We start from the raw sequence: 5993 nt of genomic DNA, 5'->3' as shown, positions 1-5993 counted from the left end.
CTCTTTTCCGAAGACGAGGTACACCAATTTCTTTTTTTTGATAATCCTGAGTTTGACGATGACTTGTACATCAAGGATGTCCATGCATTATTAGAGTCAGTACCACTATTTGATCCTACTACTGCGGTACTAACTGATCTAGAAGAACCGGACTCAATCTTTTCCATTGAAGAGACGGTCGCTCACGAATCCTTAATCCCCAATCCTCCAACTCCAGATTTAAAACCTCTACCCTCTGATTTGAAGTACGTGCATCTCGATCCCGATGGTAGTCACCCTATAATAATTTCTGCTCATTTAACTACCGACGAAGAAGCATGTTTGATTTGTATCATTCGTGAACACCGCTCCGCTATCGGGTGGTCCTTAGATGATATCAAGGGAATAGACCCTAGCGTATACACGCATCGTATACATCTCGATTATGGCTCAAAGACATCACGAGAACCGCAACGTCGTCTTAACCCCGCCATAAAAGAGGTGGTGAGAGAGGAAGTTTTACGTTTACTTGATGCGGGTATCATATACCCCATCTCTAATAGTGACTGGGTTAGTCCTGTCCACGTTGTTCCTAAAAAGTTCGGTATTCAAGTTTTACAGAATGAAAATGGTGAATGCATTTCCACTCGCATTCCATTAAAATGGAGAATTTGCATTGACTATCGCAAACTTAATGCCAGAACGTGTAAAGATCACTTCCCTTTCCCATTCATTGACTAGATGCTAGAACGTTTAGCTGGTCATGCTTACTACTGTTTTCTTGATGGCTATTCCGGCTACTTCCAAATTGTCATCGATCCTGCCAATCAAGAAAAGACAACTTTCACATGTCCCTTTGGAACCTTTGCATACAGACGAATGCCTTTTGGTCTTTGCAATGCTCCGGACACCTCCCAATGCTGAATGCTCCATATTTTCAGTGATATGGTGGAACATTATATGGAAGTCTTCATGGACGACTTTTCCATTTATGGAAATTCCTTTGACGACTGCCTATCCAACCTTTCTAAAGTGTTAACGTATTACGAAGAGAAAAATCTGGTACTTAATTAGGAGAAGTGTCATTTCTTGGTTACCAAAGGACTTGTTCTAGGTCATATTGTTTCGAAACATGGGATAGAGGTTGATAAAGCTAAAATTGTTAAAATTGCTTCGCTACCTTTCCCACGTACAGTTCGTGATATCCATGCCTTTTTAGGACACGCTGGGTTTTACAAGAGATTCATTCAGGATTCTTCTAAGGTTGCTCGACCCTTAACTAATCTCCTGCTTAAGGATGTGGTATTCGACTTCAATTATAATTGCAAACAAGCTTTTGAAACTCTAAAAACCGCCCTGACTACCGCTCCTATTATTCAACCCCCTGATTGGTCTCAACCATTCGAACTGATGTGTGATGCTAGCGACTTTGCTATTGGCGCCATACTAGGCCAACGACGTGACGACAAACCCATTGTCATTTACTATGCTAGTAAAACTCTTAATGATACTCAACGCAATTACACAACAACTGATAAAGAGTTCCTAGCTGTTGTTGTCTATGCTTTGGATAAGTTTCACCCCTACCTAGTTGGATCATCCACCATCGTATATACTGACCATGCCGCACTTCGATACTTTCTCGCGAAAAAGGATGCGAAATAGCGATTGTTCCGCTGGATCCTTCTCTTGCAAGAATTCACCCTGGAAATCAAAGACAAGAAAGGAACTGAAAATGTCGTGGCCGACCATTTATCAAGGGTGGTTGATGACATTGATAGTGATTCTGAAGCCATCTGTGATTCCTTTCCAGACGAATATTTGTACTCTATTTTCTCCTCTCCATGGCATGCGGATATCGTTAATTACCTAGTTACTGAGGAAGTTCCTTCCTCTTGGTCACGTCCCGATCGTAAAAAGTTATTATCCATCAGAAAATATTATTTACGGGATGACCCTACCTCTTTAAGTATTGTTCCGACCAACTCATTCGTCATTTGCATTTCCGACCGAGGAGCACACCGACGTATTATCTTTTGCCATGAACAATCTTGCGGAGGTCATTTTAGTGGAAAGAAAACTGCGGCCAAGGTGTTACAATGTGGTTTTTACTGGCCTACCCTTTTTCGCGATGCACACGAACATTGCATAGCCTGCACTAGTTGTCAGCACTTAAGTCGAATTACAAAATGCAATATGATGCCGCTAAATCCTATCTTGATTGTAGAAATTTTTGATGTTTGGGGCATTGATTTTATAGGACCCTTCCCGATTTCTCAAAGTTTTCTCTACATTCTAGTCGCTGTGGACTATGTGTCCAAATGGATTGAGGTGCTTTCGCATGTAAACAAATGACCATAAAACTATCATGAAATTTGTAAAAGAAAACATTTTCTCTTGTTTTGGTGTTCCCAAGGCTATCATCAGTGATGGGGGTACACATTTTTGTAATAAAATTTTCGGGTTTTTAATGAAGAAATATGGAGTTACTCACAAAGTTGCTACTCCATATCACCCACATACAAGTGGCCAAGTGGAAGTCTCCAACAGAGAGATAAAGTCCATTCTGGATAAAACTGTCAATCCATCAAGAAAAGACTGGTCTCTCCTCTTATCGGATACCTTGTGGGCATACCGAACAACATTTAAGACACCTATAGGGATGTCTCCTTACCGCATTGTTTTTGAAAAACCTTGTCATCTGCCAATTGAACTTGAGCATCGTGCCCTTTGGGCCATCAAAAGCCTCAATTACAATATCAACGAGGCAAGCGAGAAGCGAAAACTGCAATTAAATGAGCTTGAGGAGATTCGGAGTGATGCTTATGATCTCTCGAAATCCTACAAAGCTAATATGAAAAGAGTGCACGATAAGCACATTTTACATAAGGATTTTAAAATTGGCCAAAAGGTTTTACTGTACAACTCCATATTACACATTTTTCTTGGTAAATTGAAAACACGATGGTCTGGTCCTTTCATTGTGTCAGCTGTGACACATTATGGGCAATCTCTTTGCTTAATCCACAAGATAACATTGAATTTCAAGTCAATGGACAACGCCTAAAACATTACCATGAATTATGCTCCCCAGATGTTGAATGTGGACTCTTCTTCGGGATCCGGTTTACATAGACTAGATGTTTAGCTTGGTGTACTCAATCTTGTTTCTATAGAGGTGCGCCATTTTGGTAGCCGAGCCATCTTCTATTTTATGATCTCAAAAGTTCTTTGAAGTGTGTGGGTTGCAAAGCGCGGAACCTTAGTCCACGAAACTCTATTTCAGAATCGAAAGTATAAATGTCTTACGAACACGAAAGAGCAAAAGCGTGCTGTCGGTAAATGATGGGTGCCTAAAATTTCACTTCCATCCTTCTCTTCCCTTTTCAACTCTCTGCCTCGCGAACTTCAGCTAATCATTTGATGTAAGTCTTACTCATCACGAATAGGGAATGGTCGTAGTACTTTTGCTCGTAAACGACGCGCGCGAAGAAAAGGGTGGTGTATGCATTGCCAAACACCCTTCTGTCAAGGTTTTGACTTCCTATCTGAGATTAGCCAGTTTAAGGTATACTTTTGTGTGACACCAGCTGCGCAGGATAATCTTCGCCGCCGCACCGTTTCTCCCACGGGTTAGGAATCGTCTTGAGAATTTGACGTTAAAAGACTCACACACGTCTTAAGAATCTGACATTAAAAGACTCGATTCATCTTGAGGATCTGACGTTAAAAGACTCACCTTGTAGATATGTATATATTGTTGACAAATTCCCCATGCTTTAAGTTGTACACATAGAGATTCGTGTTCAACCTCAGATGTTACATACTTGGAACACAAATGGGAAATGGATTCCACCAGACCAACCCCTAGAATTGGTTACTTTGAGTTCCCTTTGGGGCGGTTTGAGGATAGTTGTATGTAATAAGGGCAATATTATTATACCGTAGTGCGCACGGTCCAGGATGGTACCGTCTTACCCCTAACCCCATAATACATAAAGGGTAAAGCCACAGTCTGGCTGGATTGGGTTCACTTCAGAGCCGGACATGGCGGTTGTCTATGAATTTAGATGGTGACTCTTCTGGACATCCAGTGTTTTTCACGTAATCTCCCTTGTATATAAATAAAACACCCTCCTTTCTTTTCAAAACTCTTGTGACCTTTGAGAATGACTCATACAATTGGATAGCATTTTTCGTGCCGATCATTTCGATATCTCATTCATCCAATTCGGAGTCCAAACGAGTCGTGGGGTGAGCGTTTAGATTTTTTAGGCTTAAATCGGGCTTTAGGCTTGATTTGGGCTTGGGAATTTTTTTTGGCCCAACCAAATCTCAAAATCTCGGGCCCTTTAAACCCGACCACACGCGTCACCATCACACACTTTGTCTTCCCAAATTTCCGGATCTTGTCCCCTCTCGATTAACTCTCGCACGAGACAGGACCACGTTATATCCAGGTCTCGTGCAAGACTCTTACAACTCCGACCCCAATTCCCTTCCGTCAGCAAGTCCCATTTCTCCCCCTCATCATAAATCAATAGCCAGCCTCTCCCTAAGACCAGTGATGGCCGAAAACATGCGAATTTGTGTGGAGAAAGTTTTTGGAAATTTGTTCGAAAATGGGATGTTTGATCCATTCTTTGATAATGAAATTCACTCTAGAGGATGGGAGTACTTGTTATATGCTAATGGTGGGCTTTATTCCAAGGATTTGGTGATGAAATTCTACGACAATGGGAGCTTTAATGGCGACCATTTTTGGGTTACCGTCGAAGGTGTGCGCCATGAAGTCACACCTGTTTTGATCTCCGGGATCACGGGCATTCCTCTGGTCGACCACGTACTGACTCAGCAGCAGTCAATGTACCCACGGACTTATGACCTAATGCTTGACACGCTAATCGAGGGAGAGTACAACATAGATGGGAAATGCGGCGTATCGGTAGCCGGTCGACGGAACCGGTGGCGGTGACTTAATGGCTGGGACTGAACGTCATTGGCACCTCGAAGCCCTCATACATCAACAAGACCTTCCTCCACCTTCTCTGGATCCTCCAGGAGCGAAAGGGTAACTTCTGCATAGTTACCTTTTTTTTTTATATTATTACACATGTCACTCTTAGGTCAGCCCCTCTTGTCGTTCTTGTAACGCAAGTTATGATTAATTTGGGTTTTTTGTCCGCCACCCCGCTACTCCCCATACCACAATATGAGAATATGCTTGTCTTCAAGAAATGCATACTGACCCCTTGGGAACCCACAACACCAATGGCTGCTGAGCACGCTAACGTAGGCCCATCTCACCCACCCTATTTTGATGAGACTGCTATGAGTAAGATGAGTCACCCTATGAATTCCTTGCGTGCAATGAACAGTGGCATGAGAGACATGTACACTCGCTAGGTATCAATGAAACATACCTTGGGCGAGTTAAGGACAGATATGACCACTCGCCACGAGTCACTGACAGACAGCATGGGCGAATTCCAACAGGAAATGCGAGCTTCCATGACTACATTTCAGGACCATATGACTACTCGCCAGAACCAGTTCCAGCGCATGCTCATGGTGAACTAGCATCAGTTTCAGGCTCAGGTGATGGATACTCTGGGTGATATCCAGGAGCAGTTAGCCTCCACGGGAGCTCGTACTATACGACGTCGTAGGATTCCTGGTTCTTCTTCTACAGCCCCTGAGGACCATCAGTAGCCAGTTTATTTTTCCGGTCTTGTATAATATTTATGTCAGATATTTGATTTACGTACTTGCATTTCCAACTTAATAGTCTGTTATTTCCTAAAAATTTACGCCTTGATATTTTAGTCATCTCCAATATTATATAGGTAGAACCATATATAATAATATTAGTAATAATAATTTATATATATTAGACGTCACACTTAACAACAAATTTTACCGTAAACTAATGTTTTACAAAACAGTCAGAAAACGGACATGAAAACGCACTAAAAACGGCCAGAAAACGGTCATGAAATCGCTTCTAAAAACAG

This window comes from Coptis chinensis, chromosome 6 (assembly GCF_015680905.1).
Source record: "Coptis chinensis isolate HL-2020 chromosome 6, ASM1568090v1, whole genome shotgun sequence".
NCBI lineage: Eukaryota > Viridiplantae > Streptophyta > Magnoliopsida > Ranunculales > Ranunculaceae > Coptis > Coptis chinensis.
Note: the sequence above shows the minus strand (reverse complement) of the source record.